This window comes from Hyla sarda, chromosome 3, assembly GCF_029499605.1.
Source record: "Hyla sarda isolate aHylSar1 chromosome 3, aHylSar1.hap1, whole genome shotgun sequence".
Taxonomy (NCBI): Eukaryota; Metazoa; Chordata; class Amphibia; order Anura; family Hylidae; genus Hyla; species Hyla sarda.
In genome coordinates, this window is record NC_079191.1 from 361912860 (window position 1) to 361928423 (window position 15564).

The window sequence follows — 15564 nt, forward strand, 5'->3', positions numbered from 1 at the left end:
ATATCTATTTATCCCCTGGATTCATTTGTTACAACACAGCAACACTAACCAACACCACTTTCCTTCACATCCATATAATCCTTTACTGACACACACCATACAATACACTCATCACATCCATATAATCCTTTACTGACACACACCATACAATACACTCATCACATCCATATAATCCTTTACTGACACACACCATACAATACACTCATCACATCCATATAATCCTTTACTGACACACACCATACAATACACTCATCACATCCATATAATCCTTTACTGACACACACCATACAATACACTCATCACATCCATTACCTATTTATTTCTACCTTATTCATTATTATTGATTTATTTCTTACCCAGTCCTTGAGAACCAGCCAATCCTTTCTGCTTTATATTATTTTCTCCAGTGGTTTGAGGATACCATTTTAGGCTAAAGTCTGCATCTCAGGCTTGGAGCAATCAATCGCCGAGGGGACATGCCAGAGGCAGGTAAGAGGACCTCCGCTCGTGTCCCAGCTGATTGGGAAATTGCATTTTCACTGTGGTAGTCCCGATCAGCCCCGCTGAGCAGCCGGGCAGCTTTCACTCTCGTTTTAGATGCCACTTTCAACTTTGAAGGGTTAATAGTGCGCGGCACCACGATTGCTGCCGCGCGCTATTAGTCCCGGCATCAGATATATGCCGGGTCCGACCCGATATGACCCCCTGCGTGACCCCGCGTTATATCACCGGAGCCGGCCAAGGACGTAAATATACATCCTTGGTCTTTAAGGGGTTAAGGACACAGGGTTTTTCCACTTTCGAATTTTCCCCCATCACATTCTAAAAATCATAACGCTTTCAATTTTGCACATACAGACCTACATGAGGCCTTTTTTTTTGCGTTACCAATTGTACTTTATAATGATATCAATCATTTCCCCACAAAATTTACCGCGATTCTACGCAGTGCAGTTTTTGGTAAAAATGACACCATATATTTATTCTGTAGGTCCATACGGTTACAAGGATACCTAATGTATATAGGTTTTATTTTATTTTACTACTTTAAAAAAATTTATAAAATACATGGACCAAAATTAGTATGTGTAAAATTGTCATCCTCTGACCCCTATAACTTTTTTATTTCTCCATATACTGGGCTATATGAGGGCTAATTTTTTTGTGCCGTGATCTGAAGTTTTTATCAGTACCATTAATAAAAATTTTTAGGGTATACAAAGTTACCAAAAATATGCAATTTTAGATTTTGGAATTTTTTTACGCGTACGCCATTGACCAAGCGGTTTAATTAACATTATATTTTTATAGATCGGACATTTACGCACATGGCGATACCACATGTTCATGCTTACATATTTTTTATATAGATTTTGGGAAAAGGGGGGTGATTCACACTTTTAATATGGTTAATGTGTGTGTTTTTAAACTTTTTACTCAACTTTATTTTATTTTTTTTTACACTTTTAGTCCCCACAGAAACACATTGATCTGCGTGCACTGTGCTCGATTGATAAAGCCTGGTCCTGCCAGGCTTCATCCTTTACAGTGCAGCAGTCGATACATGAGGAGAGGTAAGCCCTCAGGCTACCTCAGAAGTGGATCACAACCCCCCCCCCCCCCCCCCAAGATCTGCGGGGGTGCGGTTTACCCCACTGGACCACCAGGGATGGTTTAAATGTCCCTTTAAAAGCCGCTGTCAGCTTTGACAGCAACGATCTAAAGGGTTAACAGCTGCCCGCGGCGATCGTCGCATGTCGGCTATTAACGCCAGCCCCCAGCTACAGGAATCATCTGGGGGCCAGCCGGTCTGAAGTGGACTCGAGTCAGGAGCAAGCGTCATACACTGCTTGCCGTCTCAGGATGAGCCGGCTTGTCCTTAGATGGCAACTGGTTAAGGTCATAATGGGCTTGGTCCTTAAGGGGTTAAAGGAGATGAATATATATATATATATATATATATATATATATATATATATATATATATATATATATAAACTCAATAGCCCTGATTTACTAAGAATGGAGCGTTTATCTTGGAGTGATTTCAGGTTTACTCCGAGTATTTTTCTCCCTGATTTACTAATCTGTCGCCCGTCTCTATTTTTTTTCTGTTGCAGGGAAGTTATCTGTCGCCCTTATCTGTTTTTTTTTTTGTATCGCACAGAGTTATTAACATGCTCCTCCCCAGCCATATACAGTGCACTTTTACTTTTGTTTTTTTTTCAAATAGAAGAGCTGCCGTGCGGAGAGATATATAGAATTGTTTGGACCTGACACCCATAATGTGGTGGTGCACCATCTTGCTTACATTATGGGTGTCAGGTCCAAACATTCCTAGATGAACAGTTTCCTGGAAACTCCTCCAGTTGAATGGCCCCCAAGGTCTCCCGATCTGATCCCCTTAGACTTTTATCTTTGGGGTCATCTGAAGGCAATTATCTATGCTGTGAAGATACGAGATGTGCAGCACCTGAAACTATGGATACTGGAAGTCTGTGCTAGCATTTCTCCTGTGGTGTATATAGTAGTATATAGCAGTGTATACGGATACTGGAAGCCTGTGCTAGCATTTCTCCTGCGGTGTATATAGTAGTATATAGCAGTGTATACGGATACTGGAAGCCTGTGCCAGCATTTCTCCTGCGGTGTATATAGTAGTATATAGCAGTGTATACGGATACTGGAAGCCTGTGCTAGCATTTCTCCTGCGGTGTATATAGTAGTATATAGCAGTGTATACGGATACTGGAAGCCTGTGCTAGCATTTCTCCTGCGGTGTTGCTATCAGTGTGTGCAGCGTGGGAGAAGAGGGTTGCATTGACAATCCAACACAATGGGCAGCACATTGAACACATTTTATAAGTGGTCAGAAACTTGTAAATAACTCATGAAAGAATAAAGTTACGTTAAAACCAAGCACATCATTGATTTTCTTGTGAAATTCCCAATAAGTTTGATGTGTCACATGACCCTCTTCCTATTGAAAAAACAAAAGTTGGATTCAAAATGGCCGACTTCAAAATGGCCGCCATGGTCACCACCCAAATTGAAAAGTTTCCCCCCTCACATATACTAATGTGCCACAAACAGGAAGTTAATATCACCAAACATTCCCATTTTATTAAGGTGTGTCCATAGAAATGGCCCACCCTGTATATGTCTGGCTTCCCACAGCTTCTATATATCTTGCCCCCTGCTGCGCTATATGTCTTGTCCCCCGCCGAGCTATCATATACCCACCGCAGCGCATGTATATATATATATTCCCCCCCACGCTATCATATGCCCCCAGCAGCGCATGTATACATATATATATATATATGCCCCCCGCAGCGCAATCATAAGCTCCTGGCAGCGCTATGATTGACAAGCATTCTATTAGCAGTGCATCTGTCCGGGAAGCCGGCTGCCCGATGCGCTGCTAAAAGGATACTTGTTATTCATAGTGCTTCAGAGGCATATGTGTATAGAAGCGAAGTGGGGACCAGACATATAGCGTTATCTGGCCCAGACAGTGCATCTATACACATATGACTCTGAAGCGCCATGAATGACAAGTATTCTTTTAGCAGCACATCTAGTAGCCGGCTTCCCGGACAGATGCACTGCTAATAGAATGCTTGTCAATCATAGCGCTGCCGGGAGCTTATGATTACGCTGCAGGGAGCATATATATATATACACACACATGCGCTGCAGGGGGCATAAGATAGCGTCGGGGGAATATATATATACATATATATATATATATATATATATATATATATATATATGCGCCGCGGCGGGGGACAAGACATATAGCGCAGCAGTGGGCAAGATATATAGAAGCTGTGGGGAGCCAGACATATACAAAAACCCCAGTGATTCTATATATGTTTCCCCACCACAGCTCTTCTATTTGAGAACCCCGCCGGGATCCCTAAATGGCTCTTCAGTTCCGGCCATTCAGGGATCCTGGCGGGGAATTTGAAAATGAAAGTAAAATACATCGTACATCGCTGGGGAGTGGAGCATACGGCCCGCTCCCCTGCTTCATAACTTTTGATCGGATCGGGTCTCAGAAGTGAGACCCGATGCGATCCCTCCCTCAGCCCCTGTACTACTACCCCCAACATGGAACAGACCTTGTTCCATGATGGGGGCACGATTTACTCAGTTTTGAGTAATCTCCCAACCGCTCAGAGCTGTCGGGTTTTGGTGAAGAAAAATTCACAGGTATGCAATGTCTACTGCCCTTCCGCCATCTATTCTTTTAGTCACCCAGTCAAAAAAAGATTTGATTGGTTTGAAGGTTTGTTTGACATGATCTCCCTGAAGTAAACCCATGTTGTTTTTCATCTTGCAATTCATGGGATTTTAGATGTTCCACAATCCTATCCTTTAGTAGGGTTTCCATTAATTTCCCCACTATTGATGTCAGACTTCCTGGCCTATAGTTGCCTGATTCCTCCCTATTACCTTTCTTGTGAATAGGCATGACATTTGCTAATTTCCAATCTTCCGGGACGACTCCTGTTACCAGTGATTGGTTAAATAAATCTGTTAACGATTTTGCTAGCTCACCACTAAGCTATTTTAATAATTTTGGGTGTATCCCATCAGGCCCCTGTGACTTATTTGGCTTCACTTTAACAAATGTAGAACCTCTTCCTCTGTAAAGACACATGCATCAAACAATTCATTAGTCTTCCTCCCTAATGGAGGTCCATTCCCTTCTTTTTCTTCTGTAAAAACTGAACAGAAGTATTCATTAAGACAGTCGGCTAGCCCTTTATTCTCTTCTACATACCTTCCTTCCTTTGTTTTCAATTTAGTTATTCCTTGTTTTAATTTCCTTTTTTCATTTATATATCTGAAGAATGTCTTATATCCTTTATTCACAGACTGAGCTACTTTTTCTTCTGCCTGCACTTTAGAAGTTCTTATAACTTGCTTGGCCTCTTTCTGCCTAGTCTTGTAGATTTCCCTATCTTCATTGCTCTGGGTTGTTTTATAATTACTAAATGCTAGTTTTTTGTTTTTTTTTATGATTTTGGCCACTTCTGCTGAGTACCACAGTGGTCTCTTCCTTTTTCTGCTTTTACTGACAAGTCTAATGCAATTTTCTGTTGCCTTCAATAAAGCGTCTTTTAAGTAGTCCCATTTCTCCTGGACTCCATGTAATTTGTTCCAGTATGATAGGGTCTCATTTATCACTAATCTCATTTTTGAAAAGTCTGTTTTTCTAAAATCTAAAACTTTTGTTTTTGTGTGGTGTGATTCCTTCACTGTTCTTATATTAAACCACACTGACTGGTGATCACTAGATCCCAAGATTTCGCCTACAATAACATCATATACCAAATCCCCATTTGTGAATACCAAATCCAAAATGACCTCCCTCCGGGTTGGCTTCACAACCACTTGTTGTAGAGACAATCCCAGTAGGGAATTTAGAATATCTGTACTCCTGGCAGAACTAGTTATTTTGGTTTTCCAGTTTATATCCGGAAGATTGAAGTCTCCCATAATGATAACTTCTCCTTGCATTGTCATTTTAGATATTTCTTCAACTAGTAGATTATCTAATTCTTTATCTTGGCCAGATGGTCTATATATCACACCTACACGAGTTACTGCATGATTACCAAACTGCAACGTAACCCAAACTCTGTTTGCCTTACTAACTTGTATTAGGTTAGATGTTATGCTATCTTTCACATTTAGGCTAGGATTCCACTTCTGACTTTGGCTCAAAAACTTCAGTGTCAGTTTTCCAAAAACTGCCAGAAAAAAAAGACAAGTGGAATCCTAGCCTTAGGCTAAGTTTCCACTTGGTTTTTCTTCTGGCAGTTTTTCGAAAACTGCCACTGCAGTTTTAGAGCCAAAGTCAGAAGTGGATCCATAAGGGTGGAGAAGTGTAAGTCCTTTCATAATATGTCCTATTCCTTTTGAATACACTTCTGGCTTTGGCTCAATAACTGCAGTGGCAGTATTCCAAAAACTGCCAGAAAAAAACAAACATGTGGAAACTTAGCCTTAGGGCCACTCCTCCTTTCTTGCCTTCTCTGTCTCTTCTGTATAAAGAGTATCCTGGTATGGATATGTCCCAGTCATTCCTTTCATTAAACCCTTAAGGACGCAGGGTTTTTCAGTTTTTGCATTTTCATTTTTTCTTCATCACCTTCTAAAAATCATAACGCTTTCAATTTTGAACATAAAATTCTATTCTATGGCTTATTTTTTGCACCAATTCTACTTTGCAGTGACAATAGTCATTTTACCAAAAATTCCATGGCGAAACGGAAAAAAAAAAAATTGGTTAAAGGGGTACTCCGGTGCTTACACATCTTATCCCCTATCCAAAGGATAGGGGATAAGATGCCTGATCGCGGGAGTCCCGCAGCTGGGGACGCCCGTGATCATGCACGCGGCACCCAGTTTGTGATCAGTCCCCGGAGTGTGTTCGCTCTGGGACTGATTACGGTCGACCGCAGGGCCGGCGGCGTGTGACGTCACGCCCCCGCCCCCGTCACGCTCCACCCCCAATGCAAGCCTACGGGAGGGGAGCGGGTGTGTAAGCACCAGAGTACCCCTTTAAATGACCTTTGTTAACTTAAAAAAAAAAAAATTTTTTGCAGTGTTATAGCTCCCATAGGGGGCTATAACACTGCACACACTGTTCTTTTACACTGATCCCTGCAAAGCCATAGCTTTGCATGAATCAGTGTTATAGGTGGTCGATTGCTCAAGCCTGTATCTCAGGCTTGGAGCAATCAAACGCCGATCGGAAGCGATGGATCAAGGTAAGGGGACCCCCGCTCGTGTCCTAGCTGATTGGGACATCAGGATTTTATCGCGATAGTCCCTAGCAGCCCGACTGAGCTGCCGGGAAGCTTTCACTTTAATTTTAGACACGACGATCAACTTTGATCGCCGCGTCTAAAGGGTTAATAGCGTGCGGCACAACGATCGGTGCCGCACGCTATTAGCCCAGGGTCCGGCTATCATTAGCCGCCGGGACCGACCTGGTATGACGCGTGGTCACAGCGTTTTAAATACCGGGACCTGGCGTGGGGCGTACAGGTATGACTTACGTCCTTAAGAGGTTAACCCCTTAAGGACCAGGCCAATTTTCACTGTGGGACCAGAGTGTTTTTTGCACATCTGACCACTTTCACTTTAGGCATTAATAACTCTGGGATGCTTTTACCTATCATTATGATTCCGAGATTGTTTTTTCGTGACATATTCTACTTTATGTTATTGGTAAAATTTTATCGATACTTGCTTCGTTTCTTAGTGAAAAATTCCAAAATTTGATGAAAAAATTGAAAATTTAGCATTTTTCTAACTTTGAAGCTCTCTGCTTGTAAGGAAAATAGACATTCTAAATAAATTATACTCTGATTCAAAAATACAATATGTCTACTTTATGTATGCATCATAAAGTTGCCATGTTTTTACTTTTGGAAGACATCAGAGGGCTTCAAAGTTCAGCAGCAATTTTCCAATTTTTCACAAAATTTTCAAAATCTGAATTTTTCATGGACCAGTTCAGGTTTGAAGTGGATTTGAAGGGCTTTCTTATTAGAAATACCCCATAAATGACCCCATTATAAAAACTGCACACCTCAAAGTATTCAAAATGACATTCAGTAAGTGTGATAACCCTTTAGGTGTTTCACAGGAATACCAGCAAAGTGAAGGAGAAAATTCAAAATCTTCTATTTTTTACACTCGCATGTTCTTGTAGACCCAGTTTTTGAATTTTTACTAGGGGTAAAAGGAGAAAAATCCTCTAAAAATTTGTAACCCAATTTCTCTCGAGTAAGGAAATACCTCATATGTGTATGTCAAGTGTTCGGCGAGCGCAGTAGAGGGAAGGAGCGACAGTGGGATTTTGGAGAGTGAGTTTTTCTGAAATGGTTTTTGGGGGTAATGTCACATTTAGGAAGCCCCTATGGTGCCAGAACAGCAGAAAAAAACCCACATGGCAAACCATTTTTAAAACTACACCCCTCAAGGCACGTAACAAGGGGTCCAGTGAGCCTTTAAACCCCTCAGGTGTTTGAAGACTTTTCGTTAAAGTTGGATGTGTAAATGAAAAAAAAAGTTTTCACTAAAGTGCAGTTTTTCCCCCCAAATTTACCATTTTTATAAAGGGTAATGGGAGAAAATGCCCCCCAAAATTTGTAACCCCATCTCTTCTGAGTATGGAAATACCCCATGTTAGGATGTAAAATGCTCTGCGGGCGAACTACAATGCTCAGAAGAGAAGGAGTCACATTTGGCTTTTGGAAAGCAAATTTTGCTGAAATGGTTTTGGGGGGGGGGGGGCATGTCGCATTTAGGAAGCCCCTATGGTGCCAGAACATCAAAAATATCCACATGGCATACTATTTTGGAAACTACACCCCTCAAGGAACGTAACAAGGGGTACAGTGAGCCTTAACACCTCACAGGTATTTCACGACTTTTTGTTAAAGTTGGATGTGTAAATGAAAAAAATTTCACTAAAATGCTGGTTTTTCTCCAAATTTGTAACCCCATTTCTTCTGAGTATGGAAATACCCCAAGTGTGGACTTCAAGAGAAGGAGCGCCATTGAGCTTTTGAAGAGTGAATTTGTTTGGAATGGTAGTCAGGGGCCATGTGCGTTTACAAAGCCCCCCGTGGTGCCAGAACTATGGACCCCCCCCACATCTGACCCCATTTTAGAAACTACACCCCTCACAGAATTTAATAAGGGGTGCAGTGAGCATTTACACCCCTCTGGCATTTGACAGATCTTTGGAACAGTGGGCTGAGCAAATGAAAAATAACATTTTTCATTTTCACAGACCACTGATCCAAAAATCTGTCAGACCCCTGTGGGGCGTAAATGTACCCCTTATTACATTACATGAGGAGTTTAGTTTCCAAAATGGGGTCACATGTTGGGGGGTCCACTGTTCTGGTACCATGGGGGCTTTGTAAACACATGTGGCCTTCAATTCCAGACAAATTTCTTTTCAAAATCCCAATGGCGCTCCTTCTATTCTGAGCATTGTAGTTCGCCCGCAGAGGACTTTGCATCCACATATGGGGTATGTTCTTACTCAGAAGAAATGTGGCTACAAATGTTGGGGGGCTTTTTTTTTCCTATTTTCCCTTGTGAAAATGAAAAATTTAGGGTAACACCAGCATTTTAGTGAAAAAAAAATTTTTTTTTTTCATTTTCCCATCCAACTTTAATGAAATCCGTCAAACACTTGTGGGGTGTTTAGGCTCACTATACCCCTTGTTATGTTCCATGAGGGGTGTAGTTTCCAAAATGGGGTCACATGTCGGTATTTATTTTTTTTGCGTTTATGTCAGAACCGCTGTAAAATCAGCCACCCCTGTGCAAATCACCAATTTAGGCCTCAAATGTACATGGTGCGCTCTCACTCCTGAGCCTTGTTTTGTACACGCCGAGCATTTTACGCTCACATCTGGGGTATTTCCGTACTCAGGAGAAATTGCGTTACAAATTTTGGGGGTCTTTTTTCCCTTTTACCTCTTGTGAAAATAAAAAGTAAAGTACAGCACCAGCATGTTAGTGTAAAAATTTTATTTTTTTACACTAACAGGCTGGTGTAGACCCCAACTTTTCTTTTTCATAAGAGGTAAAAGGAGAAAAAGCCCCCTAAAATTTGTAGTGCTATTTCTCCCGAGCACGGGAATACCCCATATGTCGCACTAAACTTTTTCCTTGAAATACGCCAGGGCTCCGAAGTGAGAGAGCGCCATGCGCATTTCAGGACTAAATTAGGGATTGCATAGGGGTGGATATAAGGGTATTCTACGCCAGTGATTCCCAAACAGGGTGCCTCCAGCTGTTGCTAAACTCCCAGCATGCCTGGATAGTCAGTGGCTGTCCGTAAATGCTGGGAGTTGCTGGAGGCTCCGATTTGGAAACACTGCCGTACAATACGTTTTTCATTTTTATTGGAGGGGGACAGTGTAAGGGGGTGTACATGTAGTGTTTTACCCTTTATTATGTGTTAGTGTAGTGTAGTGTTTATAGGGTACATTCACACTGGCGACGGCTTACAGTGAGCTTACCGCTAGGAGTATGCGCTGCGGCAAAAAATTTGCCGCAGCTCATACTTGAAGCAGGAAACTTACTGTAAACCTGCCCGTGTGAATGTACCCTGTACGTTCACATGGGGGGGGGGGGGGGGCAAACCTCCATCTGTTTCAAAACTACAACTCCCAGCATGCACTGACAGACCGTGCATGCTGGGAGTTGTACTTTTGCAACAGCTGGAGGCCCACTGGTTGGAAAACCTTCAGCTAGGTTCTGTTACCTAACTCAGTATTTTACAACCAGTGTGCCTCCTGCTGTTGGAAAACTGCAACTCCCAGCATGTACTGATCGCCGAAGGATCGCCTGTTGGATTCCTGATCCGAATTTTCCGTATCGGAGGAGGATACCTCCGTGTCAGTATCCCTTCGTCCACCACTACCAAGAAAAGAGTAAGCTCTGTTTTCTTTAAATTCTGTCAGATCCCTAACGTATTGCTTATGTTTTCTGTCTTTTAAGATATATTTAAATTTTTCAACCTTATTTTGCAATTCAAGTTCTTTTTTTGCAAAGTCAATCGTCAATGGCCTTCTGGGGAAGGTACATTGACGATGTGATCATTATTTGGACTGGACAGAGGGATGAATTCATATCTTTCTTACATGACCTTAATGTTAATCAGTTGGGTCTGGATTTCACGTATGAAATCCACAAAAACTCTTTGTGTTTCCTGGATGTTGTTTTGGAGAAAAACTCTTTCGGACATCTAGACACCTGCGTCCATAGAAAACCCACTGCAGGTAACAGCTTTCTCCAATGGGAGAGTCATCATCCTGTCCCCCTTAAACGCGGCATCCCTAAAGCCCAATATCTCCGCATGAGACGTAACTGTTCGAGCCAGGAATCATTCAGATCAGAATCCAATAAATTAAGGCAGAGGTTTAGGGAACGGGGTTACCCTGATAGGATCCTTAGACAGGCCTTTAATGAGGCCAACCGGAGGGACCGGGGTACCCTACTGGTTCCTAAGCCCAAGAAAGAGAACGACTGCTTAAGAATAATTGGCACATATGATACAGCGGCTAACTCCATCCGCCAGATCATTACGCAATTCTGGCCTATTTTAACGTCGGATACATCAATAGCGGATTTGGTGGGTGAACGCCCCCAAATTACGTACAGACGGGGTAGGAATTTAGGTGACAGATTAATTCACCGTCATCTGTCACCTCCACCACCTAAGGGCACTTGGCTTGATCGCAAAGTGAATGGTACATACCGATGTGGGACCTGTAAGGGGATGCGATTACATCAAAGTAGCAAAATATATCACAGGCCCACACGATGGACGTAGATATATGAGTTGGGACTTCGCTAACTGTAAAACTTGCGGGGTCATCTACGTCTGCCAGTGCCCTTGCCCCTTTTATATGTTGGTAAAACCAAGAGGGAGCTGCGACGCCGAATTTTAGAACATATCGGTGACATCAATCATAAAAGGGACAAGCCTCTATCTAATCATATGTGGACCTCACATGCGTCATCCCCACGTGCCCTTACTTTTCAAGTATTAGAGGTGGTTTGTCCTAACATAAGGGGTGGCAACTTGGACCAAAGACTTTTACAGAAGGAAACCCAGTGGATTTACAGGTTGGGTACGGTTTCCCCTGGAGGCGTTAATGAAAATCTCTGCTTCACATCATTTATTAAATAATTCCTTCCCCTGGAAAATGTAATGTCCTTCTTTTCTGGCCGCTCTGTATATATATCTATATACATATATCTATTCTTCATTGCTATTATCTACTTGTGACAGCTTTTTACAATCTCACGAAAATCCACCCCTACTCTTATTTATGGAATCATGGTCCTTATGGGTGGTAGTGTGCAGGGACCCGCATGTTAATGCTGTTCTATGCCTTTAATTATTTTTATATAATCTATTATTAAGTCTAGTATTGGCCAGCGGCTACTGCCCTATATATTATCTAGGCATGTTTGTTTTATCAACATTAACTCTATAATTCCTTGAAGCCCTTATTATAGTTGCTCATCCACATTATCACTTAACTTTATTCATCTTACTCAACATTACGAGTCATAATACTTTTAAACCCTGTGGATATTACTAGGTTGTCTCTCTTATGGGTACTTCCGGTGATTGGAACGCATGGGTGAAACGCATGTATCACCTGTCCAGTATCTCTGGACGCTTCCGGTATAGGGCACGCATGCATCACGTTGAAGCGCATGGACACAGAGTGGAAATGCGCATGTCCCAAGGGCGCTCGTGCGTTCCACTCTGAAGCGCACGCATGATAAATATCCGCTTCCGGGCAGGTGTACTTCCTCTCATACGGCGTTTGACATCACCGGAAAGCAGGTAATCCGCGGGGTTTAAAAGATCCCCGGTGGCTGAAGCTTTGTTAGCCTGTATCATGCCACCGGGCTAAACGGCAACATTGGGGCTCCTCCAGGACCATCCCTATACACCGACGCCATATCCATCTAGTTCGGGGTCTACGTACCATCAGGGACGTATAAGTATCCACCGTGTGTGTGCCATTACACACCACGGCATTTTTTGACTATTTTTATATTGGCTGCTTATGTATATACCCTTGCTTATCGGAAGGCCATAGCTATCAGTAATTTAAGCATCCTTGGTGTGATATCCCTCCACTTATCTTGTTGTGGTGGGTTAATGGCCCCTGCTATTTATTGATATACCCGATCTTACAGTTGTAGCTAGCGAGCTAAGATATCTTCAGTTGGTGTACTAATTTGGAGAGGAGCACCTATATGAGGTGAGGTGTTTGATCACTATTATATAACTGCTCTAATTTATAGAGTCTACATATGACCAGCTAAATATATATCATTTTAGCGTTACTTTCGCTGAGCCGATCGGAGAATATCTATTATAAGTGATTTATTAATGGTGTTACATCTAGATTGCTTTTTATTTTAACAAATTTTGTGCCAAGTGTTGTTCCCTGATGATCCTGCAGTTATTAGGCAGGTGAAACGCGTAGGAATTTTGGGACAAAATCTTTTCTTTTGTCTTGGCTTGTTATATATCCTTGTTTTCAATTTTCACCATTTTGAGCACTATTTTTGTTTTTTGGTCACACTTTGAGCCCCGGAGTGTACGTCCTATCTATCCTGCTGCCTACTGCCTTTTATTTTATTTTTTTCTCCCTCACTTAGATAGAGTAGGGTCCAGCTCCGTGGTTGAGGCCACCCTGTTAAGGAGGTGGGTCCCTCAAAAGGCAGGGACAGAGTAGTGGGCATTCTAGCAGTAAGTCATGGGACGTCCTTGGTGCTGCTCTCTTGATATAACACGGGGTTACACGGTAACCCCGCATCATATCACGGCAGGCCCGGCGTCATAGTGAAGCCGGGACCCGCCGGTAATAGCGCGCAGCGCCGATCACGGCGCCACGCTCTATTAACCCTTTAAAACCGAAAGTGAAAGCTGCCGGTTAACTCAGTGGGCTGCTCCGAACAGCTTACAGGACAGCCGGAGGGCCCCTACCTGCCTCCTCGCTGTCCGATCGCCGAATGACTGCTCAGTGCCTGAGATCCAGGCATGAGCAGTCATGCGGCAGAATCGTCGATCACTGGTTTCCTATGAGAAACCAGTGATCAATGATAAAGATCAGTGTGTGCAGTGTTATAGGTCCCTATGGGAGCTATAACACTGCAAAAAAAAAAGTGAAAAAAAAGTGAAAAAGAAAGTGAATGAATATCATTTAACTCCTCCCCTATTAAAAGTTTGAATCACCCCCCTTTTCCCATAAAAAAAATAAATAACACAGTGTAAATAAAAATAAACATATATGGTATCACCGCGTGCGGAAATGTCCGAATTATAAAAATTATATCATTAATTAAACCGCACGGTCAATGGCGTGCGCGCAAAAAAATTCCAAAGTCCAAAATAGTGCATTTTATGAGCAATGTACATTAGAATACTCCTTCCTAATAATGGATCCCAAATTCTAAATAAATCTGTACCGTATTTTTTGCCATATAAGACGCACTTTTTCTTCCCCAAAACTGGGGGGGAAAAAGTCGGTGCGTCTTATACGGCGAATACACCCCTATCGCGGCGGTCCCTGCGGTCATCAACGGCTGGGACCCACGGCTAATACAGGACATCACCGATCGCGGTGATGTCCTGTATTAACTCTTCAGACGCGGCGATCAAAGCTGACCGCCGCGTCTGAAGGGAAAGTGACACTAACCCGGCTGTTCAGTCGATTTCACCGCGGCGGTCCCGAACAGCCCGACTGAATAGCCGGGTTAGTGCTTACAGGACACCGGGAGGGACCTTACCTGCCTCCTCGGTGTCTTCTCCGTTCAGGGATCCCCTGTATGGCCGGCGCTCTCCTTCCTCGTCATCACGTCGTCGTACGTGCGTAACGACATGATGGTGGCGACAGAGAGCGAGGATACCCGGCCGGCAGCAGAGACGCTCCGATGCGACGGGGACAGCGACGGGGACAGCGACATCCAGGGCAGCGGTGACGGGTCCGGAGCAGCGGGGACACATGAGTATTACCTCCTATGCAGTGGTCTTCAATCTGCGGACCTCCAGATGTTGCAAAACTACAACTCCCAGCATGCCCGGACAGGCAACGGCTGTCCGGGCATGCCGGGAGTTGTAGTTTTGCAACATCTGGAGGTCCGCAGATTGAAGACCACTATTGGGTTCAAAATCTTTATTTTTTTACATTTTGCACCTATAAATTGGGTGCGTCTTATACGCCGGTGCGTCCTATAGGGCGAAAAATACGGTATATCATACAATACCATTTTAATCTTAGTAGGAGATTATCAGGGGTTCATGATCTTCTTATTGTCATTTACTAATTGGTCTCAATTTTAGTTTTTATATTTTATTCATACCTTATACTCAGGCATCTATATATATATATATATATATATATATATATATATATATATATATATATATATATATCTTATTTTATATCTTATCAGAATCTCATTACACGATGGTTCAATTCCTTCTCGCCTCCTATTCATCTCCCCTCATTCTTAGGCTGGGTTCACACCACGTTTTTGCAATACAGTTCCCGTATACGTTTTCAATGTGAAAACCGTATGGAACCGGATTGAAAACCGTATGTACTGACTCTCCTTTGAAAACCGTATGACAAAAGATGCATCAGGTTGTGTCCGTTTTGCTTCCTGTGCGGTTTTGTCTGTTTTTTTCCTGTACCAAAAACTGGAGCCTACCACGGTTTTCGGTCCGGGTGAAATACCGTATTGAAACCGTACTTTTTTTTATAACACGGGAGTCAATAGGAACCGTACAGAACTGTATGTGTGTACGGTTTGTGACACCGAGTTTTTTTTCTTGGAATTTCATTCAAACAAGTAGTGAAAATGTATTCATAATGGAGTGAAAGGTTAACAACATATACTTTTTTTTCTTTAAAAAAATAAATTAAATAAAAAACATACACAACTTCACATCATTTTTCAAACCACTGAAAACGTGGT